At 39.2% G+C, this 26,358-nt stretch overlaps 1 long non-coding RNA gene across 1 annotated transcript in view; it reads right to left on the minus strand.

Annotated features, from left to right (window-relative positions):
• Positions 1–26,358, minus strand: part of LOC134217786 (uncharacterized) — a 125,733-nt gene that overhangs the window by 52,495 nt on the left and 46,880 nt on the right. Inside the window, exon 2 of the long non-coding RNA XR_009981164.1 lies at positions 8,323–8,340. This is a non-coding gene — a long non-coding RNA (uncharacterized LOC134217786). The remainder of the gene's footprint in view (positions 1–8,322; positions 8,341–26,358) is intronic.

A 26,358-nucleotide genomic window follows, 5' to 3' on the forward strand; every position in this document is an offset into this window, starting at 1 on the left:
AGCTCAGAAGCCTCTTCAAGAGGCCTCAGCCTCCTTCAAGAGGCTCAAGCCTCCTTTCAAGAGGCTCAAGCCTCCTTTCAAGAGTCTCGGAAGCCTCCTTTCTAGAGGCTCAGAAGCCTTCTTTCAAGAGGCTCGGAAGCCTCATTTCAAGAAGTTCAAAAGCCTTCTTTTCTCAAGGCTCAAAAGCCTCCTTTCAAGATCCTTCAAGAGGCTTGGAAGCTTTCTTTGAAGAGGCTAGGAAGCCTTCTTCTAAGAGACTTAGAAGCCTCCTTTCAAGAGGCTCAGAAGCCACCTTTCAAGAGGCTCAGAAGCCTCCTTTCAAGAGGCTCAGAAGCCTCCTTTCAAGAGGCTCAGAAGCCTCCTTTCAAGAGGCTCAGAAGCCTCCTTTCAAGAGGCTCAGAAGCCTCCTTTCAAAAGGCTCAGAAGCCTCCTTTCAAGAGGCTCGGAAGCCTCCTTTCAAGAGGCTCGGAAGCCTCCTTTCAAGAGGCTCGGAACCCTCCTTTCAAGAGGCTCGGAACCCTCCTTTCAAGAGGCTCGGAAGCCGCCTTTCAAGAGGCTCGGAAGCCTCCTTTCAAGAGGCTCGGAAGCCTCCTTTCAAGAGGCTCGGAAGCCTCCACTTGTTGTGCTTGTGTTTGTGCTCTGGTTGCCACCTAAGAGTTCCTCCGTTCTTCAACAATAATTTGCTGTGTTATCATCAAAGATTATTATCATCACCACCGTTAGATTACTCTGCTGCACCCGCCACCTCTGCTGAGCTTATTATGCTGCCAAATTGTGAGTCAATTTGAAGGAATAATTCCATTTGCAAAATCGTTGCTGCTGCTGTTGCTCTCCGCTGCCATATCTGCTGCCTGTTGCCACCGCTGCCACCACTACCAACAAACGCTGCTATGCTGCTCCTCGCAATAGATTATGTACCCACTATTTACGCTCTGCTGTCCATTCCATGCATTCATCTGTAATGCTGACACGGCTGAAACATACATACCCGAACTGTACCGAGATTGTAACTATCTGGATGAAATAAAGTTATCCTGTCCTGCTGGTGTTTTCAATTCTCCCTGCTGCCCTGCAACCCCATCGGATCCCTGTGCAAACATTTGCCGCATTATTATATGTGTTGATTACCAGCGCGAACAACGAGAGACGACGTCATAGCACTCATCAAATTCATCGAAGGCGCATCATCCGCATCATAACACCTCTGATATAGTGTGAATCTCCATACATGCAAGCTTGATCGCGGACGGAGAAACCTATATGTATGTAAGTAGGAACCGCTTCGTGGTATTTGACTAAACAACAGACCGGTCATATCTGTTTACGTCAGAATCAGCGCCTCTGTTAGCGAACATCAAGCTATGGATTCGAAATCAAATATTAGCGTTCCAGAGTTGCCAGCTATCTTTTCTTCTATGCTGGAACTTCATTCGACAAAATTGGTGGATAAAATCGTTACTGGTCAAGAATTTTCATCTGCTAAATTCGACGATCTCATTTGTCAACTCGACAAATTGAAATTTGAAATGACAAAAAACAATGAAGGCTGAGAATGATTTTCTAAAACTTTCGATAAAGGCATTGAAGGATAAAACGGAACTTGTTTCCAATGTAGTTCATCGACAAGAAGTTGAAATCGATTCTCGATTACGAACTGAAATGTCCTCGAATGCTATCCTATTAGGAGTTCCTCGAGTTCCCAATGAAAACACCCTTGATCTCGTGTCAAAAACCTGTAAGACTATAGGGTATGATCTGGATAGACGCAACGTTGCGACTTGTACACGAGTCTCTTCCACTAAAAAAGGCAGTAATCCTATTAGAATTACCTTCAAGGATGTTCAGGTGAAAGAAATTTTTTTGCAAGCCAAAAAGATCTTTGGACCTTTAACAGTATCCATGATACAAGGGACCAATGGCCAATGGGTTGGACTCATAAAGTTATAATCCGAGAAGATCTGTCGCCTTTGCCGCTGGAGATACTTCGGACCATTAAACAACATCAAACCACCTTGAATATTCGCTACGTATGGCCAGGTCGAAACGGAGTAATACTAATTAAACACTACGATCATTCGAAACCAATTGCAATAAAATCAAGAGAAGACCTGAATAAGCTTCTTGAAGGCATCTAGAGCAAACTTATAATAATAGCAGTTCATTGAGCATATAAACTATAATTATGGAGGTTAATAAGTCGAAAAACTTTTATCTGGAATCGACAGACGGCATAACATTACAAAATTCATTTGAAGGATTATGCTTGCTTCAAATAAATGCTCGTGGTCTGAATCGCTTCGAAAAATTTGATACGCTATGTGAATTTCTACGAATGCTGCCTGTGGCGGTGGATGTGCTGCTAGTTGGTGAAACTTGGATTAAGGAGGACCGATCTAAATTTTATAACATCCAAGGATATAACTGCGTACACTTATGTCGTGCATCTTCGTCTGGAGGGCTTTCTATTTTTGTCAACAAGAAACTGGAGTTCATTGAAATTGCCACCTCAATGGATTTTGGGTGCCACTATATTGGTTTGAAACTAATAATCAAGCCTAGCGATGTCTTTGTACATGGATTCTACTGACCTCCAGATTACGAGTTCAGTCGTTTTATTGATCGGATGGATAATATTTTATCTCTAACTGATAAAAATCTACGCATTTCATACTGGGGGATATGAACTTGCCAATCAACAATACTTCTTCTCGAGGAGTCCAAACGTATCTGCAACTGCTGGCGTCGTACAATATGATGATTACCAATACTGAAATTACTCGTCCCAGCAGTAACAATATCTTGGACCATGTCATTGTTAATGCTGAGCAGTCCCATCTGGTTTCTAATTATACTTTGGATAGCAACTTGAGTGATCATCAGTACATTCTTACATTGTACCAAACTAAAATCCGCAGATCTTCTCAATCTTTTACAAAAGTCAACACGAACTTCAAGCGACTGGATGAACTGTTTCACACGTTCCTAAACACATTCGACTTTAGATCACTGTCACCCAATGATCGTATATTAGTGAATAAATAAATAAATAAATTAGCAATCACTAAGCAATACTTGCATCTTCGTCAATTGCAATCAAACAGTAGGTCCGTTGAAATTAAAGTTAAAAATAACTGCTGTCCCTGGTTCAACCTGGAAATATGGGAACTGAGTCGTGTTTCCAACAAATTGTATCAGCGATGGAAACGCAATCGGCAAGATCAACCTTTAGAAAATATGTTGGACCGTGCAAATAAAAATCTAGCGAATTGTAAGAAACGTGCCAAAGCAGCCTACTATAGGAGAATCTTATCCGCTGATAACCCTAAAGCTCTGTGGTCAAGAATCAACGAGTTGATTGGGAATAAAGCTAATAAGTGTAAATCGATTTCACTTATAGCTAACGGTGATGAACTAATAGATCCGGCAAGAGTTGGCGATGCCTTCAATGACTTCTTTTCATCGGTTGGTGAAAATCTATCTAGCACTCTGTTCAGTTCAGCACTATGGAGAATTGTAATTCTTCCTTTTTCCTGGAACCAACATCAGAAATCGAGGTCTTGTCGATAATCAACAGTCTAGACGTATCTAAGGCAACCGGGGTTGATGGATTTCCAGTAGCAGCTTTGAAACAACATTCGGCACTTCTGTCCTCTATATTAGCAGCTTGCATCAACGATAGCATATGTGTGACGGATTATCCAGCATGCCTTAAACGATCTTTAGTATATCCCGTATTCAAAGGAGGTGATCCCATGGATGCTACAAATTACAGACCCATCTCAGTCTTACCTGCAATAAACAAGGTCTTCGAGAAGGTACTTTGTAATCGACTCAAAAACTCTTCGAGTACACTAGAATGATGGATTTCGACAATGAGCTTCCACCGAGATGGCAGTTTTGGAGTTAGTGGATGAAATCGCGTGTTCTATGGATCAGAAAAATTGTATTGGGAGTGTCTTTTTAGATTTATCAAAAGCTTTTGATATAATAAATCATAGTATGCTGTTGAAAAACTGTACGCGTATGGCATACGTGGTGCTCCTCTTGTGCTTCTAAAGAGCTATTTGACTAACCGAAGTCAACGAGTTATGATAGACGGAGTTAAAAGTAAGGAATGTCCGGTAACCTGTGGAGTACCCCAAGGCAGCAACATAGGGCCTCTATTTTTCCTCACATATATCAATGACATCTCTAAACTACGACTAAAGGGGAAGCCGAGACTGTTTGCCGACGATACGGCAATTTCGTATAAAGGTCCACAAGCTGTGAAAGTAGTTCAAGATATGAGGCAAGATATGATTCTGATCTCAGCCTATTTAGAGAATAACCTTCTAGCACTTAATCTAAGGAAAACTAAGATGATGATCTTCAGTTTGCTTAAGAAAGATAGAGAAACTTGTCCAAATCTGGTTGTCAACGATACAATAATTGAAAAAGTACCCGAATACGAATATCTGGGAATACATATCGACGATCGACTTAACTGGAACGTGCATACGCAGGTGATTATCTCTAAGTGCGCTTCCCTGTGGAGTACTACGAAAACTATCCCAGTTTGCTCCAACTCATGTGCTAATGAAAATATACAACTCATTTATACACACCCGCTACCAATACGGCATTGCTGCTTGGGGTTCATGTACCAAGGGTCACTTGAAACCGCTTCAGATTCAACAGAACCGCTGCCTCAAAGCTATATTCAACTTACCATATCGTTTCCCGACACGCGACTTGTTCCGTCTGCCATATCATACGGTACCACCTATATCAGGGATATACATGCTTCAAGTCGGCATCTGCATGTACAAAATTATCAACGATTCTGGTACCCTCCACAACTGGTCGTTTGGAAGTGCCCAACATCGACATCGTACAAGATATGCGGATCAGCTTCAACGGGTTGGATTCGAACAGAAATAGGAAGGCGTAGATTTTCCAATACTGGGCCACATGTGTATAATAAAATTCCCGAGCTCGTGAAAAGTGCTCCATCCGTTTTCGTGTTCAAGCGTAATCTTAAAAGTTACATAGTTAATAACTCTGTGAATTTGATAGAGGTCTAATATTTTTTGATGTTAATAATACTATCCATTAAGCTTATATAGTTTTAGGATTTTAGTTAAGTAAGAACAACACCTTTTAAAGAACACAAGTTCAGTAGGCAGAGTTCGCAATAACATCTATATTCCCCTCAAGAAATGAAATAAATGAAATAAATGAAAGAGGCTCGGAAGCCTCCTTTCAAGAGGCTCGGAAGCCTTCTTTCAAGAGGCTCGGAAGCCTCCTTTCAAGAGGCTTGGAAGCCTCCTTTCAAGAGGCTCGGAAGTCTCCTTTCAAGAGGCTCAAAAGCATCCTTCCAAGAGGCCCGAAGCCTCCTTTCAAGAGGCTTGAATAGCTTCTTTAAAGAGGCTCGGTATTCTTCTTTCTAGAGACTCGAAAGCCTTCTTTCACGAGGCTCGAAAGCCATCTTTCAAGAGACTCGGAAGCCTTCTTTCAAGAGGCTCGGAAAGCCTTCTTTCAAGAAGCTCAAAAGCCTTCTTTTCTAGAGGCTCAAAAGCCTCCTTTCAAGATCCTTTCAAGAGGCTTGGAAGCCTTCTTTCAAGAGGATCGGAAGCCTCTTTTCAAGAGGTTCAGAAGCCTCCTTTAAAGTGGTTAGGTTGCCTTCTTTCAAGAGGCTCGTAAGCCTGCTTTCAAGAAGCTCGGAAGTCTACTTTAAAGTGGTTCGGCAGCCTCCTTTCAAGAAACTTTCTTTTTTCAATAGGCTTGGAAGCATACTATAAAGAGACTCATAAGCGTCCTTTCATGATGCAAAGGAAGCTTCCTTTTAAGTAGCTTGAAAACCGCCTTCAAGAGGCTCGAAAGCCTATCTACAAGAGGCTCAGAAGCCTCTAATAAAGAGGCGCGGAAGCTTACTTTAAAGGGATTCAAAAGCTGAAAGGAGCTTCCCTTCAAATGCTCGGAACTATGTTTTCAAGAGGATTGGAAACCTACTTTCGGGAGTGAAACCTACTTTCACTCAATTAATGCAAAAGTTCGAAGGGGTACCTCTCAAGAAAAAGGTTGAGAACCGCTGTATTAGTACATAAAAAATTTAAAAGTGTTAGTTTAAAATACCTACGGTGCAAGATCTACTCGTATTTTTTGTATCGAGTTAACACAACCCGAAATCGGATATAAGACGGCGAAAATACGACCAAAAACTTTTGCCTATATTTTTCGAGGGTGAACACAAACTTTTGACCGGGAGTGTATCTTAGAACACTCGTTACATGTGATAATGACGTTGGCCGCGAAATGAAAAGACGTGTTGTGGCTATAGTCCTGCAGGCCTACAGACACGAAAAAACCTAGTCGACCTGTAGGGCCATGAAGCATGGACGATAAAAGATGCAGACTATTGAATTCTCGGAGTGTTTGAGCGGAAAATACTGCGCAAGTACTTACTTGACATATGTACAGATGTTACAAATTATCAACAGGGCTCAACTGCTTCATATATTAATATATGGAAAGCACATTACATTACAGTGCTTATCTACAGTAAATTTAGACAGCGTCTACCATGCAGAGAAAACAACGTAATACATCCTCCCAATTTACTTGAATTATTTTGACACATTTCACGTTACAAAAGACTTTAAGCCTATGTGGAACACATAAAAATGAAAAATAACGAAAAGGTACTACAATTAATCAAGCTTTATCCTAAAACATGGGTGTAAGCTTTCTCTGTGATTTATATCGGAACATCAGACGAGCAGCACACCACTAACGTACGCCATCGTCATCCACCACCCCAAGCATATTAGAATTTAAAGTGGTGTACAGTTCGCTTTGCATGGCTCGAACACCATAGTCATCAAGTGAAGTCATTGGTCTGGATTTTATTGCTCAACTCTATATTTTAATTACCACGTACTTTTTCCATTTTTCGTACCGACAAACAATCCTGCGCTCGCATCGCAATGCCGGCGGAGGGAGCGCATATTTATGCCGGAGAATATTTCTTTTTGTTTTTCAGCACGCAAAGCTATTGCTTGGTACCTAATAACTGCTCGCGCCATAACTGCATAAATATCAAAATAATAGTGTGAAAGTATCGTCACGCAGCCACTGTTCCCCTTTTTTTTCTTCATGAAGCTTAAATGGTCGCGTACTGGATTTCATTACAGCGACCAAGGGAATCCGACGAGAAAATGTTTGCTCCACTTAATGCGGCAGCCAAGTGAATACACTATAAAAAGATGAAAATATTTAATGAAAACAAAAAAGTAATCGCCAAATAAAAATTTTCAACTGATTAAAATAATAATGTGATTTATACGATCTATTCCATAAATCAAGCTCCATGTAAAAAGACCATTTTGAAAATGGGTAAACTCCCATTTCTTTACAAACACAAATTCCCTTTAACTCATTTTAACACGTTTGCGTATAGCAATACGATTCTTTGGAATCAAAAACCTTGCTTTGAAATAAAAAAATTTTCAACTGATTAAAATAATAATGTGATTTATACGATCTATTCCATAAATCAAGCTCAATGTAAAAAGACCATTTTGAAAATGGGTAAACTCCCATTTCTTTACAAACACAAATTCCCTTTAACTCATTTTAACACGTAGCAGTACGATTCTTTGAAATCAAAAACCTTGCTTTGAAATAATCCACTATATAGCCTTTCTTACAAGAACGAACAAGGCAAACATGAATTATTAAAAGAGAATTTTTGGCCGAGAAATTCGAAATTCCAGAATGGAAATATGTGTAGCAACAATCGTTTTTCTTTTAGGATAACAAACTTCTTTATTGCAGGACTAGAGCATTTTGAACCTTTGTTATTCTGCCTGCTTCACGCTATGGGCACGTTTATCACCACCCTCAACCCGCCACGAACGGAAAGGTTGGGTGCAAACGAAGCGTGTGGCAGCATGGTACTTTTCCACCTCAGCAAAACTGTTTTGTTTTCAACGAACGCCGCCGCGTCGGAGGCAGAGGAAATGCTAAACAAAGACGCACGCCCGCACACAGAAGGGAAACCGGAAACGGAAAGAAAAACTATCTTTTTGGAATGGAAAAAATTCTGCTTGCTGTTGCATGTGATGGCTTTTATCGTCATCATCTTCATCATGAATGGTTTGGAGCCGGAGTGCGGAAGAAAAACAAACCTCTGTGTTTTGTGGTGATAAGGGTACGGGCCGTCGTATGGCACAGCCATAAAATGCTATCAGTCCGATAAACGTTGGCCACATTCTGATATATGAGTCATAAAAAGATGGAATCTAAAATGGTTCGGTATGGTCCACTAGATTGCTCTCTTACCGACTGATATTCCGAAAACTGAAAAAAGAGCAGAAATGAATACATTATTGGGATGATGAAAAAGTTGAAAAATGTTGTATAATATGAAGAACGCAAGTATACAAGAAGTTCGAGTCAATGCTATTTCTAAATGGATTTTGTTATTTCAGTTACATTTCGATGAAGCTTCGATATTTGGCATAATATAATTCAGAACTTCTAATTGGAAAACTTGGTGATTGCGGCATAAATTAAAGTAGCTATAAAAGGAGATTTGTACCAGGTAAAATGGCTCAGCTGTTGACTTTACCAATAGTACGCTCTTGAAAATCGTTAACCACAAACAAATTTAAAAGTATTCCAAAGTTGATCAGTAAATTCAGATGTGAAATCTTTAAATTAAGAGCGATAATATTGGCATTCAAATATGACATAATGTGAACTACCTATGTGATTTGTGACACTTATTTTTGGCTTGAATGTATTCGAGAAATTTTCCAATCCCTCTGAAATCTTATAAGTTTTGGCATCACTTTCACAGTACACTGCTTTTATAGACGTTCTTCAGCATCCATTTTCGTTATATGATAGCTTCATTTTTCAGTGGAACAAATTGACTCAAGTTCGGATTGTTGGATCATAGGAAACATAATACAATTACGTCTAATCTTTTCCGCATGATTGAATATTGGTTTCTCTTTGGAGTTTGGATTTCTTCTGGTTCTTTATGAAGCAAGAGCTCTAGCAAAACGAGCCTTTGTGATGAGAGTAAAAGTTTACAGTCCTAATAAAAGGACGCAGTCATCTAACATCTGCAAACACAGGAGAAACGGCGCGGCAATTGATGCCGTCTCTCGTTGATGAAATTGTTTGCAGTTCGATAGCTGTGCCATATTTTGCAGCAAGCAGATACCACGGCAATATAATCCGGAGTCAGATTTATGCCTTCGAATTTGTCAACATCAATTGCATATTGATAGCTAAGCACTCCCTCATACACCTACAATGTTCCAACGTCCGCCAAAACGTCCCAACGGTCGCCTAACGAGATATAAACTGAGCTTGTTATTGCGCAGAGCTATAAGCTGCAAAATGACGGCGATTTTACGTCCGATGTGTGTACGACGATACTTGAATGCAGCCCATCCCATCCCATTATTGCCCTCGACATGGCAGAATTTCGTCTTTAGCAATGCGCTACTTCTGAGGCTGTTTATCGGTGCACCTGGTACTGAGATTCAGAGGTTGCTCGTAAACAGCATCGTCCGCAGCGAATGACTGGGAACTGCGGTTGGGGGAAGCTATAAACAGCAACCCGAATTTGTTGACCTAGGTGAGTTGTTTGGTTCTGTTATGCAGAGCAGTTTCTGTTGTTTGAAAAGCTTGAATGATGAAAAGGATAATGAAGGTCAAAGCCATCAGGAGGATTCAAAATATAAACAGGGGCTTATATATCCAGCCTCATTCTTCTGAATGGGAGTCCGTAGTACGTGAGAAAAATGATGATGAACCTGGCATTGGTCAGTGTTGATTGTAAATTATTTCGTATATAGAATGAATGCCAAATGAACATTAAATTTGATAGCAAAAAAGGGGATATTTATGATCCTGTTGGATCTTTCCAAGCTAGAATAATAAAATTTCATTATTGAACTATGGTTCAGAATGCAGGTTTATGAGGAAAGATGTATTTTACTCCTTAACTATATTTTTAGTCTAGTCTACACATACACAGTCAGTTCGTGAAAGAATCCTAGATAGTGATAGACTCGACTACATCTACTCGCTTTTATTGTCAATAGAGTAAAAGACCCAATAGTGGAGAAATTAAGAAAATTCAACCACTATTTCTTCGCTTACACCAAGTCGGTATTTAATTTCACTTACCTTTAATGTGTATTCGAAAGCTCATCAAATATACTTCAAACGAAGATTGACCCAATTGCAACAGAACCCATCATTGTTGCCTAAAATGGTACCTCCAACTATTGCTGTAGTGTTCCAATAGTTGAAATATTTTTTGATTCGTGTTCCTATACTTAGATGCGAATCCCATAGATGACTTCTTCTTTAAAAGCGTTTATTGTTCATGGAAAATTTGATTAAGTATTTAGTAAAAACAAATAGCAAAAACAATTACAAAATTTTACACAAAATTAATACTTTTTTTCAATAAAAAATTAAATAAATATGGGAAAAAAACATTTTGTGGAAAATTTTGTTCATAGAAATTTTGCATTATATATATTATTTTGCATTATGTAGGAACTTTATACTTATGTGTTGTTAATAACCTGATTTCATTATTGGAAATTATCTAATTTTTATGGAAAATTTCTAATTCTCTATGGAAATTTTATGTTGCTGCTTCATACGGGACTCGCAACTAAAGAAACACTACCGCAGGTATTGGTGCAAAGCACAGAAAAAGATTAGGTATTTTGATGATACTTTACCGATTTTGATGCAATTTTCAACCTGTTTTCTTTTATTCCGTGTAATGACAGGTCGATAAATTGGGGAGAGGGACGTTTGGTCGAAAATCATTCGGCCAAATGACACTTGGCCGAAAGTTGCTTGGCCGAATATACCATTTTACCGAACAGTCTATTAGGCCGAAAGTCATTTGCCCAATAGGTCATTTAGCCGAATAGGTTATTTAGCCGAATAGGTCATTTGGCCGGATAAGTCATTTGGCCGAACAAGACATTCGCCCGAATAGATCGTTCAGCCGAATATGTCATTTGGCCAAATTTATCATTTGACGTCTCACTTCTCACTTCTCACTTCTCAATCATCATTTCTCACTTCTCATTGGGAAGAGAGACAACTTTCTTCTTCTTTTGCTCTTTCCACTTGTCACAGTGAGAAGTGATAAGTGAAAATGAGGTGACGTCTCATTTCTCATTTCTCACTGTGTTCTCCTTACTACTTACTTCGCACTTCTCAATTTTCACAATGAGAAATGAGACGTCTCTTTTCGCACTTTGCACAAATAATTTCTCACTTCTCACTGTGAAAAGTAAAAAGTGCGAAGTGAGTAGTGAAACGTCTCATTTCTTACTTCGCACCTCTCACTTTTCATAGTAAGAAGTGAGAAATAAGTAGTGCGAAGTGAGAAGAGAGACGTCACTGTGAAAAGTGGGAAGAGCAAAGTAAGAAGGGAGGCGCCTCTTATCTCACTCATAATTTCCAACTCCTTATTTCTTACTTTTGCAGTGAGAAGTAAGAAATGATCATTGAGTAGTGAGTAGTCAGATATGTCAAATGACCTATTTGGCCAAATAACAAAACACATTTGAACAAATAATCTATCCGGCCGAATGACTTGCTCGGCCGAATGACCTTTTCTGCCAAATGACCTATTCGTCCAAATGATCCGTTCGGCCGAAATGATCTATTCAGCTGTATAACCCATTCCGCCAAATGACTTTCGACCAGATGGGTTTCGATTTAATGGTTTGTTCGGCCTAGTGGCAATCGGCTTTCGGGCAAACGGGTTTTGGCCAAACGACCCTTCCCCTCGATGTAGGTAGCGCAACCCTGGTATAGTAGCCTACCGAAGTTTCTACAGGTAAAAGTAGAGCAAATGGATGGATTCAACGGCAACAGACCCGGTAATGAATAGAGGACAACGATTGTGTTGGGTTCGTAGATCGTGAGCTGAAGAAGGTCGGTGAGAGTCCGGCAGCAATCTAGAAAACACGATGCCTTAAAACCGAAAAACGTGAATTCCGAGCAGTGGATCCCGAGGATTCCGAACTGGTACTCGATGCATTGGAAAACGGTACAATATAGCAAGTACCTGAAAGAAATGAACCCACCACAGAAAGAAAAGGCGGCACGATAAGAGTGTGAGGGCGTAGCCAGAGGGGGGCAGGGGGCAGATCCATACATAATTTATAATCCAACCTAGTTTTAAATCTTATCTAGTGACTTCCCTAAGACTTTCTAGGTCTTCACTAAGAAATTCACGAATCGCTTTTTTTTGTTTTATCTACTTTGTCGTTATCTCGTTTTCTCCTTAAGGATTTCATATACTTGATGTGATATTTTCCTTGTCTCTACCTTCTACAAAATAATATGTTTCTACCAGAAATCCTTCTAGAAGCTCCCCCGAGAACTTTACCTATTCCTCCGGAAAGTTGGGCACAAGTTCATCTGAAAATCGTTGAAAAAACCTTGTCATATAATTGTAATTCCTGATAAAAATTATTCAGAAACCCCTCACTAATTTTTTTTAGGAAATTTATGAGGAATTCCTTGAAGATTTCTATTCTTCGCTCCAAGTTTTACTTCTAGACATTTCTTAGGCTATTCTTTCAAAAAAATCCTTCAGGAATGCATTCGAGAGTTCCATCAAGAATATATACGGAACTTCCTCCCATAATTCCTCCAGAAGTTTCTTCAGAAATTTATGACGGAAATCCTCCGATTTTGCTCCATAATTTCACTTGTAAATCTATAAGAAATTTCTTTCGGAAATTCTTCTAAGAACTTCTCCGGGAATACCTATAAGAACTCTTCCTTTAATACCTCCGGGATAACTTCCAGGATTTTTTCCGGGAATACCTCCATAAATTATACAGCGAAATCCTCTATGATTTCATTCTGAAATTCTTTTCGCAATTACTTTAGAATATCTTTCAAGAATTCCTGTAGAAATTTCTTTAGGAATTTCTCCAGGAATTCGTCCAGGTATTTCCCCGGAAATTATTCCAGGTATTTTTTCGGGAATTCCTTCAGGTAATTCTCCAGGAATTCCTTCAGGTTTTTCCGCGGAACCGTCCTGGAATTCTTTCCGAACTTTACACGGAATTTTCTCCAGAATTTTATTCGGAAATTAATTTGAGAGTTCCTCCTAGAGTTCTTCCAGGAATTTCTTCTGCACAAACTCCCGGGACTTCATCCGGTAATTTCTTCAGCAAATCATCTGCGAATACTTACTACTCCATTAATTTTTCCTGGTATTTTTTCTGGAATTCCTTCGATTTTTCTCCGGAAATTCCTTCAGTAACTTCACCAATAATTATATCAGAACTTCCTTGAGGGAATTCCTCCGGAACTTCTTGTGGGAGTTTTTCCAAGAATTCCTCCGGAAATCCTTCCAGGAACTTCACAAGGAATTCCTGGAGGATATTTGGCAGAAATTTCGCGGGAAATGGGATTTCGGAAGTTCCTCAAGAAATTCAACTCCGGGTATTCCACCGGCTGTTCCTCTGAAAATTCCTTCGGGAATTCCACCAGTAGTTCCTCCAGGAATTTATTCAGGCTTTCTTTCAGGAATTCATTTAGGCTTTCTTTAGGAATTTATCTACAAATTCCTCCAGAAGCTCCTCCGAGAATTTCTCTGGGAGTTCCTCCGGGAGGTCCTCTAAGAATTCTTCCAAGAGTTTCTCCTGGAATTCTTACGGAAGTTCATTTGAGAGTTCATTCGTAAGTTCTTTCGAGAACTGCCGGTGGAATTTGTGGAGAAATTTCTTGAAGAATTACAGGAAAATTTCCGGAGGAATTCCCGAATGAACTGCCAGAGGAACTCCCGGAGGAATTTCAGGAGGAACTCCTAGAATAATAACTAGAGGACCACCCTGAGGAACTCCCAGAGAAACTATCGGAAGAACTTCGGGAGGAATTTCCAGCTAAATTTCCGAAGTAAGTCTAAATGATTTTTTGAAAAAAGCCTGAATGATTTTCTGGAAGAACTACTGGTGGAACTCCCGGAGGAATTTGCAGAAGAACACCCGGAGGTATTGCCGGTGGAACTCCCGGAGGAGCTCTCGGAGGAATTCTCGAAGTAACTCCTGGAAGAATTTGTGAAGAAACTTTTTTTAATGTCTTTATTATCGAGACTTTCAGCCCAAGGCTGGCTCGTTTCGAAAGAAGAAACTTGTGAAGAAGAATTCTCCAAAAAGATTTTGGAGAATTCATCTTATAGATAAATCTCGTCTAGCTGAAACCTTTGTAGGGGTATGTAGCTGGATTATCATCATCATCAGAGGACCTCCCGGAGAATTCCCTGAGGAGCTCCCAGATAAATTGTCGGAGGAACTTCTAGAGGAATTTCTTAATGAATTCCTGAAGAAGACTAAATTAATTCCAGAAAGATAGCCAGAATAAATTCCCGAAGGAAATTCTGGAGAAATTCTGCGGAACCCCCATAGGAACTGCCGATAGAACTACCGGAATAATTCTCAGAGGAAATTCTGGAGGAATTCTTGGAGGAACTGGAGGTGGAACTCCTGGAAGAATTCCCAGAGGAACTCCCGGAGGAATTTCCGAGGAAACTCCTGCAGGATCTCCCGGTGAATATCTTGAAGTTTCCACTGGAGTTCTTTCAGGATCTCTTCGATAATTAATCTAGAAATTCCTCTGAAAATTCCATTGATAATTTCATTTGAGGTATAATTTATGTATAAATTGGATGAAATTGGTGGTACGTTAATAATTTTAAATAAATTTAAATAATTACAAATATCTGTTCAATAAATCATGCATTTTTTAATATCATTATTGTTTTAATCATTATTGTTGATAAATAAACGCACAGCGTGAACGTTGCATTTTGGTCGTAAGTGCGTCAAGTTCATTGGCGTTGCATTTTAGTACAAATCGCTGACTTCAACGCCGACGCGCAACGTGCTATTGTGATCCAGCCCTTACTGTTGGTTGTGAATTTGGTGTCAAAGTTTTTGGAATTTAGAAGGAAATAGTGCCGAACACGAATATTCATGTGTTTTTATAAAACTACTAAAAATTGACAATTTAGAAGACCCCCCCCCCCTACTCGAAATCAAGGCTACGCCCATGAATGTGATAAGGAGAATACAGATAGAAACGATATGCGGAGGTTTTATTCGATTGTCAATAACGCGCAAGAAAGTGCCCGCCATGTGCAATGAGCGTATACGCTCCCCTATAAGGGAATTTGCTGACAGGCAACTATGGTGGCAGCCAGGTGGAAGAGCACTTCGAATATTTGTCGCACGGCCATAGCACCGAGCATTGTTATCGTGCGAACGCTTTTATATCGCTGAATGATTATTTTGTTGTATTTGTGTAAATTTGTGTGCGTTTTATTAAGTTGGTTACGGGTAGATCACGGGGTTACCGTTAGATACGGTGTGATACTTGCGCAAATTTTCGTCACTCGCGTTTTGAAACCGTAAAGCCGGTTTTCCCTCACCGAGAGGCGGACAAACTACGGTTTAACACCCTCCCCACGCGGGTTGGGGGGGTACTAAAACTAAATACTGTACTGAACTGTAATTTCTCTTCCCTCACTCAAATTCTGTGGGACACTTAACCCATCCCTCCTCCTTTCTACAAAATTTGAACATGAATCTTCTCGCCAAACTTCGCCCCCCCCCCCCCCCCCTCCTTCGGTTATCATAACCCCTTAACACTCCTCGGATCGGTTCTCCTAAAGGTGCGCTCCGTACAGGTCAAAATTCGAAGGTCGTATTTGCTGTAGTCGCCAAATTACGACGAACAAAAGTTAGGGCGTTTTCCGAATTTTGCCATCTCTGGACCGATTCGGGTATTTTCATCGCACCATCGCAACGTCGGAAAAGAGGTACAAGGCTTTGATTATTTATCACTCCCAACTTTTGGGTCATTTCTTGGGGTTTCAGGATATCTGCTAGGTCTGGAGGCTCTCCCTGGGAGAGGACCTCTCTATCGAAATTTTCCACATTCCAGGAAAATCGACGGGAGCCATACAGGACGAACATTTCCCGTGTTTATGGATCCCAGCGATGTTCGCGGCGATCTGATGGTATTGCGTCTCCAAGGTATTGTTGGGAGATTCCTCCCAATAGCTCACTTTATGATCTAGAAGTCCATTAGGGTGGGTCAAATTAGTATGGGAAAAACTTTTTTCATTTCTTTTGATAGGCCGCCTTCGTATTCAGTTGTATTTGATGCCCTGATGCTCTGGACAAAATTTCAGCCAAATCGGTCAACGTTTGGGCGGTGCTGAACTCGTTGGAAGTTTATATGCAAAAATGTATGCAGAAACATCCAAAAACAGTGAATTGCAGTTGGACGGCACAACTTACGATGAAGAACTGGTCGGGGTTCGACCAAACCGCACAAAGCGCCTTTTCGGCTGACTTGTGATATTTTGTTCGTTCAAAGACAACGGAAATAGTTTCATGCAAAATTAAGCGTAGATTTGCAGTAGGATATCCTCAGTTATGGGGCTGAGGGATATCCGATACGATTTGCGACTAATTAAAGCTGCTAAACGAAAGTTTGAGCAGAAAAATGGGTAATTTTTCGTTGGCGCTTGGTGTGCTTTGGCTGAACCCCGACCAACTATGATACTCATTCAGATCTTGAAGAATTTAATACAGAATGTTATGCAAAAAACCGTGAGAAAATTAGAGTTTGCCCGTTATTAGCATTTTTCTGAAGTGGGGTTTGAGCAAATTTCGTTTCTTTTACCTTTGAAAAGAAATAAATTCACCCTTACAACACTCCAGTAAAATGCTAATATTTTTGCCTTATGAACTCAAATCTTCTCGCGGTTTTCAGCATAACATTATGTATTTAATTCTACAAGAACTGAATGAGTATCATGGTTCTTGATCGTAAATTTTGCCGCTCAACTGCAAATCACTGTTTTTTGATGTGTCTGCATACATTTTTTCATAAAAACTTTCAACGAGTTTAGCACCGCCCAAACATTGAACGATTTGGCTGAAATTTTGTCCAGATCATCAGGGCATCAAATAGAACCGAATAAAATGGCGGCCCATCAATAAATTTGAAAAAGTGTTTTTTGAGCCACCCTTAAGTCCATACACCGGTTCCTTGGCGGAAATATTGGCTCAGCCTTCCCATATACTGGAGGCAGGACCTACGTTCTCAAGGTCACTTCGAAAAGCTGTTGAAGATGGAAAAGCTAGACGATGGTTCTGCGGTTCAGATCATTCCCCACCCGGTTCACAACCGGGTCAAATGCATTGTTTATTGTCGGGATGTTATCGACTATGACACTGAAGAATTGTGTGCAAACTGGACGAACAAGGTGTTAACGAGGTACATCGTATCTCAAAGAAGGTTGGTTGGAAGGACTAACACCCCCGCTGCTACGCACCATTTGCGGAACCTCAAGACCGGAATACATCTACTTCGGTTTCTTGAAGTTCCCAAGCCGACCCTACTATCCCTTTGCAATGCAGTGCTTTGGCTGCTGGTATTTTGGCCACATCAAAGCCCGTCTTGGGTATTCACCTATTCGCAGAAGATAGGAGGTGTGATCTTCCGAGTTTTTGCAGAAAATGCAACAGCGAATAGCATGGCATCTCTAGCTACTGAGCTTAGGGGCTGTCCATAAACCACGTAGACTCTTGAGGGGGGGAGGGGTTTCGAAAAAGTCTACGATAGTCTACGAGAGGGGACGAGAGGGTTACCAAAAGTCTACGTAGACTTTTTTATTTTAATTTTTTTTTTAAATAGATTTACACAGCAGCTTTGTGCGGAGTTCACAAGGTTGATATTTTTAGGATTTTCCGGTTTTTTTTTGCAAGACTTTACCGAAATAATCTCTTGAGTTTCTCCATACAAATGTTATGAATTTCACCAGGAAAGTTTTTGAACAGGTGTGTTGAACAAGAAAATTTTTCAAAGTATTCTATAAAAACATTCGATTTTTTTTCAAAAACTTCACTTGGATTTTACTGCTGATTCTACTAGAATTTCTTTTGATTTTCGGCAGGAGCTTCTTTACAAACTATGGAAATTATGTCTTACTTCAACGGATTTGTTTTTTGGAATTTACAATAGAAGCATTTTGGAATATCCAATAAAAAGTCTTTGGAATGCCCAAAAGTTATTCTTTGAAACTTGTAAAGGGAATTCTCCGAAATTTCTTTTTTTTAATTTTGGAAATTATTCGGGATTTTCCCAAGGAATTATTTGGACATATAAACAAAATTATTCGAAATGCCCGTGGGAAATTTTTCCTAATTTTTTTTGGCAGTTCTAACGCAAATTCTTTGGAATTATCGATGGAATATTTTCGGAATTTCTAAATAAATTGTTGAAAACTTCCACGAGAAATTATTTGAATCTCCCATCAAAAACAGTTTGAGTTTCAACAAAAAAACAAATTTGCAATTTTTTTTTAAAAAGCCTTTCTAATTTTCATGAAAATTCATTCGTTTTTTTACGAGAAGTTCACAAAAATTTCAACTGAAAATTCTCCACAATTTCCACCAAAAATTATTCATAAAATATTCTTCGGTATGCCCAAAAGATTTATTTGAATTTCCTTAATAAATAGCTTCGAATTTGAAAGAGAAAAATATAAAATATCGTAGGAAACCATTTTAAATTTCCACGGGAAATATTTCGGAATATCCGTTTGAACTTAAAATTATCTCGGGAAATAATTCTAAATTTTCACGGAGTTTTTTTACAGGGAACCTTGTTGAATTTAGATGAAAAATCTTATGATTTCAACACATAATTATTCAGCGGGATATTGCAGGGAATTTTCAAGAAAAGCATCGGAATTATCACGGAGAGTTCTTTGGGCTATCAATTGGGAAATTTTACGAAATTTACATGAAACTTATTGGAATGTAGACTTGACATTCTCGGAATTTCAACTCGAAATTTTACTGAATTCGGCGTATTTTAATATTATTTTTCGGTTTTTACAATTTTGAACAGGCGCACAGTGACTAAAATCGTGTTTAGCGCGTTTATTTAATAGTACCTTTATTATGTGATTTAGCGTAATGTCGTCCTCGCCTTATGATCAATCCCCTTAAAAGTCTAATAAAAAACATTTGTTACCACTTTACAACATGGAAGGTATATGTCTTCGCGAGAGTTGAAGCTAAAGTTCTCCTGAAAAACTTTGTCGAAGACACCAGGTTCGTTATTTCATTACTTTCGGAGATATATTGCTTTTTATGCCAACAAGTTTTGAACATGTTCGATGTATAAGCATGGAGGCGCATGGTGCATTGGTTCATAAACTCCTTGTGAGGAGTTATTGATTCCTACCTTACATAGTAGGAAATGGCAAGGATGTTAACGATCATTCAGTAATATGCGTTTGATCATTTAGTAGTTTGTCCATAACACATTCCAGAAGCTGTATTTCAAAATATGTTGTATGGTGGACTTCTAGTGCGAAGGTTTTTCTACAACTCTGCCTAATGGTTCGTTGTTTGAATTCCACTAGTAACGGAGTTATAGCTATCGTTTCAGTAACTTAGACTAAATTATAACAAAATTCCAATCATTTAGTTTAAGTTACTGCAACTAGCGCTCTAGCTCCGTTATTAGTTGAGTTCTAATAACGAACCATTAGGCAAAGTTGTAGAAAAACCTTCGCACTAGAAGTTCACCATACAACATGATTTGAAATTCAACTTCTGAAATGTGTTATTGACAAACTACTAAATGATCGAACGCAAATTACTGAATGATCGTTAACATCCTTGGGAAATGGTTTTTGATGAAACATTCCTTACATTCGCTGACAACTCTACAGTTAAGGTATTAATTTTAAGTTTATTACTTGTACTTTGTTATGCATATGAGATTGACTGCCACGATTTGCCCAGTGTCAAGTAGCAGGTAAAAAACTTTTATTTTTTAAGTTTTTAAGTCACAATAGCCACCCAACGGCGTATTCTAATATTATCCAAAACTTTTTAGAGCATGCGAAAAATGTAGAAATGAAAATGAAAAAGATATGATAAAAACCCCATTTTAAGTGGTTGTCAGCATAAAACGTAAAACATCTCCAAAAGTAACGGAACTACGAACTTGGTGTCTTCGACAAAATTTTTGAGGAGAGCTTTTGCTACAACTTTTATAAAGAATCAAACCTATGTTGTGAAGTGGAAAAAAATAATTTAACATCTCACTTTTAAGGGGATTGATCAGTAAGCTGAATTCCTCCAAAGAAGCGCATTAATTTACTAATTGAATGTCTTAAAGACACCATTACGTCAATTGCATAATAAAGGAACTATTAAATAAACCCGCTAGAAACCCGAGTTTAGCCACTGTGCGGCATTGAGAATTATAGGTCAGATGCGTGACAGATTTTATCAGTGGCGTGCCGATGCAAATTGTCGCACACCTCTAGGAGGAATTGAATTTAACAGTAATTAAATTAATTGGCTTTGAGATTTGATTTCAGGAGTTATGGACAGAGGAATAAATTTGATTTAGTTTCAATTTGATTTTTGTTTTGTTGGATTTTGTTCAGTTTGATTTTGTTATTTTTGAAATTCGAATTTTGTTGTAATGTTTACATGGAAATTGAATAGCTGATTTGCTTAAAACGTGGTTGTTTTCCATATTTTTCCAATCATATATGATGTTTTGTAAAATATGGTAAAGTCTACGTAGACTTCAAGGGGGGGAGGGGTTTCGGAAAAGTCTACGAAAGTCTACTAGGGGGGACGGGGGAGGTTTGAAAAAGTGAAATTTCGGTCTACGTGGTTTGTGGACAGCCCCTTAGAAGAGCAGAAAATAAAGGTCGACTACAACTGCACCTACCGAGAGGCTGAGAAGAATCCTCCAGCGGGGAGAAGGGTAGAAGGGTCATACGCCGAAATCACACAAAGAAATCAGATCTCCACAAACCTGCCTACTCAGCAATTACTAGCAGCAGAAGACGTTTCTGCTATTCTAAAAAAAATGAGAGCCATGCTTTTCGTGCTAGAGCTCCAATGGCTCGAAGTCCAGACTTTGAGGATTGAGAATGATCTTTTAAAAAGGCAACAAAACAGCCGATATGCCTCCTCCCAGAGTCACGACCACACGCAATCTGATTTCACTTCAACCGCTGCTCAACCATCTAAGTCTCTTTCTAGCTCCTCTGCATCCGTCGTAGCCATGAATGGTGATTTTGCCACTATTTCCGCCGCTCCCCAGACTTCGCAAAGCCACAACATCAACTCATCCAAAGTATCTCCTGAGCAGGATGTTTTCTACTCTCCCTAAGTCAAAACAAGAAATAAGGAAGATGGCACCAAGGCCAAAATTCTCCTCTCAGTATTGGAGTCGGCACTCGCTTGTCCTACACCCCCAAAAGGAGTCTAACAAACACCTCAGCCCAAAAAACCAAGAATGCCCCAAAAACCATCAATATGAAGAGTGGTGGACTTTCCGCGAAAACCTAACCATATCTTCAATTCGAACGTACACATTCCGCCTGCTGCCGCTTCCAACGTGCCAAAAACAAACCTCACTACTGCAACCCATGTACCGATGTCCGATTCGCACATCAGGAGCACTATAAGACCGGAAGCTACACCCCAATCGGAACCTTTGGACCCACTTCGGCATTCGATGACGGCATCGGACGAACAAAGCTCCAGTGATGCTCTGGATAGGGGCGCTGGTACATCGGACTCCCCACCGCACCGTAGAATACAATCGTGATCTACGTCTTTGTCTCGCTTTTTCGTCCAGTATTAAACTTTCAACTAATTTTAATGTATTTTTTTTTAAGTTTGTAGTTTAATTTGCTTTGTTAATTGGACAGTACTGTATTTGGCTTGTACATTGGCTTGCGAAAGATCCCTAGGTTGGACCTGAGGTTCACCTCATCCCCTGCCAGTTGCTTCCTTTGTAGTGACGATACCATGACAAGTGAAGAACTGAATTCATTTCAGAATTCACAGAAATAAAAAAAAAGTTGAACGAAGGTGTATCAAATAGCAGGATAGACATTTATTTATTGTACATGGTCTTCAACTTGTAAATTGCACAGACTGATTGTTTGACTTAATCCTATTTTTAAAAACTAATTTGGTAACATTAAAGTCGAAAAAACAACACAAAGTCAAGTTGTGGAACCACCAACGCTGGATAAGAATAAAAAGGATCTGAATGAGCTGAAAAACAGTAAATATATTGAGAAGGACGAAATCCGGGTCAAACTTTTCAAACTTGGAAGTAAGCAGCTGCATCAATCTATGCCCAATCTATAAGCAAAGGCATAGAATATCGTGTGCCAATTACAGAGGGATCCCCCTCTGAACTCGGCTTACAAAATGCTGTCGCGTATTCTGTTTGACAGACTAAGATCCATCCTTCGTTGGCGAATACTAGGCGAGTTTTCATGAGGGCCGATCAACGACGGATCAGATGATTTGCCTGGGGATGATCCTTGATACGTTCCGGGAGTACAACTTGCAGACTCACCAACTGTTCATTGATTTCAAAGCAGCGTACGATTCATTGAAAAGAGATGAGCTATGGCGGATAATGTCTGAACATGGTTTTCCGACGGAACTGATAAGGCTGATACGTGGAATGCTTGGTTGGCGCTGATGCCAAACAGGTATTCAGGTTAGTATATGTTGGGTAGTTGGGAAAACCCCATCCATGGCGGCATGGGAATGTGTAATGCATTTACGGACAAATTCTAGAATCGCGATAATGTGCGATCGTTCACATCTCAACGCTTACATTTGCAAATCTATTGCAACGATGTAAAGCGTACGGCCAGAATAAATCAGTTCAGTTTTGTTCTTCGGATCAAGTGCCTATCCGGTCTTTAATTGTAAATGAATCATTTGTTTGAGAAACTGCATAAGTCCATTTTACACAATTTCGAGAAAACAACAAATCTGTTTTTGGACAAACTGGCACCGAACCTTCCGATTTCTTCGATACAGACCAATAGTTTTCGGCAAAACTCACCACCCTGGGGCACTTTCCGTGTAAAAACTGTAAGCAGTACTCCACAATTGCTCTTCAAAGTGCGTGGACATATGTAGTTTCTCAAACAAACGAAAAAAATTTCATACATTCCTGAACAAACTTTTTTTTCGTGTTTTTTGCCAGAATACGTATTTTTGGAAGAGGATTCAGAATATATAAAAATCTCATTTTGGCCAAAAATGTTACATATGCAGTTTCTCAAACAAACGGTTCAATTAGTGATTATCACACCATCCTTTCTGCATATTGGCGTAACGAAGATCTACTTTACATGGTGGCACCGAAAGTCAACATTACACCACCAAAACCAGCCCCTGGGGTTTACCCACTTCTTCCTGAAAGGATCTTAAAGCTCCCAAAAGGAATTTGAGGTTAAAGGTAAGGATGTTACCCGGAAATCCCCATTCGAAAAGTCGCAGAAGAACTAGACGTGTCCTGGTATGGTCTTCTAGGCAATCGAATAAGATTTTCTTTACTTTTCTTTACTATCCTAGAGGTACATGAGCTCAGCGAGATTGGCATGTAGTTGGATGTGTCCCGGGTGGGGACGGTGTACCTCGGGATCGGTATCACAAAATGTTGCCGTCACTCATCTGGAAAAGTCCTCCAGAGGTTCGGAGATTGTTCAATATTGAAAATCGAGGTAAATGCTGATCTCTGTTTGCCACAGAGAGTATAGACTCTGCCCCATAGTTTGGCAGCGGATTGTGCCGGACTCACCAAGTTGGGGAAATCCTCCCATTGTTTCCTATTCGGATCAAATTCAGTAGAATTATCTTAACTAAATAAAAATAAATCTCTTGAAAACTCGACAGAACTTCAAAAGATTTGTTTTAGGAATTGTAAAGAAATTTTCATTTGAAATTCAGAAGCAATTTGATTTGGTTATTGGACTTATTTTAATGCATTGCAGAAAATGACGATAGATATGTTTTTTGGGTTTTGAAATTTCACTCTACCTTACTATTCTACCTTCCCTTCATAGTGATGTCAATATTTGCCTCTGTTTTTAATACAATGGCTCGTAACTGACCTAATAACAAATTCTTCTGGAGTCAATTAAATACAGAAAAAAAAACTTCATACTTCCAGAAATTATTCCACGTGTTCGCTGCCAGTAATATCAAGTAATTAGTGAAGGAATATACCCAACTTTCACAAAACCTAAATTTTCTTTGTTCTACGGGAGTCATTGGCATTAAACCACCGCCATAACTCACTCACTAACTTAGCTCCCCATAGTTCCATAATGTGATAAAGATCCGCCACTAACTGCACGACAGAAGATAATTTATTGGGCTAGGTTTTTCTTCGTACTTTTATTTTCCATGGTTATAGTGCGAGAATACATTCCTACTTGCGAGTGGTGTAAATAACGTTTACTGAATCATGCACACAATCTTGAATAAACCACCTAAAGGAAGTTGTCGCCCTGTTTTATTATGAAATTCAACTTACTTATGTTTTTGAGTACATGATTGTTACAGACACATGCAAAGACAAACATCACATCCATTCGTCAAGCTGACACTAGGTCCTCCGGGCATCCAATGAAAAACTTTTTCTTGAAGTAATAATATTGCTTCTCGGTACAGTACACCTTGGTTCACGAGAAAGGCAAATAAAAACAATAAATGCCAAACCATGTATTCCATCGAAAAATTGAACACAGCAAATAAATCATTCAAAAGCACGAACATGCTTTCCCCTCGAAGCTAAAAAGGAAAACCAGTGCCCATTTGTTTTGTCTCAATTTGAACGCCTAATCTACATCAGAACGGTGCTGAATATTAGCCGAACAATTCGTGCCAGTTATCGCATTGTGGATTTCCATATCCTGCGTCAGGCGATCATTTATGTTGACGTGTTTCAGAAAGGAACTCCCATAATTGAAGCGTGACTTACCTACACAGTATCGCGAACTTAAGGTGCCGCCTAGAAGGATTTTTTTTCGGTCGTGCTTAATTAACAGACCCATCGCCAAGACTTGCAACGAAGTAATGGAGCTGTGGAGAAGGATAATGACTGGATAAACGTTAAAAATGGATTGGGACTTCCCCTGCCCGAAAAAAAAATTATAAAAGAATGATCAACGAAGCGCATGATTCACCTTGATGGGTCGTAATGAGCACTTGTGGTGATTAATGCTAAGAGTGATTGTGTTTTAATTTCGCCTAAGATGCCCAGCAGGTGTCAATTACAAGTCCAATTTGTGGTTCTAAAGGAAACTGGGCTCATCTTGTTAATTACCAAGAAAACTGGATCTATTTAACATTTAATTTTTCGTCGAGTACATGCACTTGAAACAGCACAATTGGAACGGTGGTTGCTCTTTTTCGAGGGTTTTTTATTCCAAAAATAGATTACTCGGCATACTAACGATTATCCGTACTGAACTAGAGCTTTGATGTCGAACCCAACAAAAACTAACCAAAATTGTATCTGTACTTTCCTTTGATGGATGATGTAACGACAGGGGCGTGAAGAATACGAAGCACAATTGCAAAAAAGTTATACTACGTAACTGCTGTTTGATAAAAGAAACCTTATTTACACAGATTAAGATTCCTTTTCTTTGTACATCTCTGCTGGAAGACTCAAAATTGAATTCCCATTCTGAAGAAAAAAGAAAACTTCAAAATTTACATATATCTATTGAACGTAAAGGAAAATTTGACAATCGCTCACACAGAAAACCCGTGAAAAAAACTTATTTGCTTACCTGAAGTGCTCTACTGAGAAACCGAGCAACTAGAGTGTTAGGTACAACATGTGTGTTTTCGTTGAAAAGCTAAAGGCAAATAAACTTTTCTATGCTTTGATTGAAGAGCACAGGTCCACAAAAAATATGCGGAAGGTTTCGATTTAAATTTATTTTAATTTTTCACTTTTGTTTTCGTTTCAAATTTGACTTGAGTTAGTTTTGGTTTGGGTGTTGGTTTTGATTTTGTGATTGGTTTTTATTTTATTTTTCTATTCGCCATTTTGACTTTGGTATTGGTTATGTTTTTTAGATTTTGGTGTATGCTTCAGGTTTCATTCTGATTTAGTTTTTTTAATTTGGCTGTAAAAAGTTCTCAATTCTCATTGAAACGCGCAGAAGTTTCCGGCATGTTATGGTGATGTTACGTTTTTTAACACCGCTTCAATGGAGGTAAAATAAAAGGTAGGGGTTGAGATGGATATTTTTTCGTACATATTCAGTTTTTAACGCACGATAATTGCGCCCTCCGTAGGTCGGAAATTAACTTACCACTCTACATTTTTTAATTTTTTTCCCATTCCCTGGAAGAAAATGGAATGTCAATCCCAAGCCATGACTTGAAATAGTAGAGTGATTAAATGATTTTG

This window comes from Armigeres subalbatus, chromosome 2 (assembly GCF_024139115.2).
Source record: "Armigeres subalbatus isolate Guangzhou_Male chromosome 2, GZ_Asu_2, whole genome shotgun sequence".
NCBI classification, from domain to species: Eukaryota; Metazoa; Arthropoda; class Insecta; order Diptera; family Culicidae; genus Armigeres; species Armigeres subalbatus.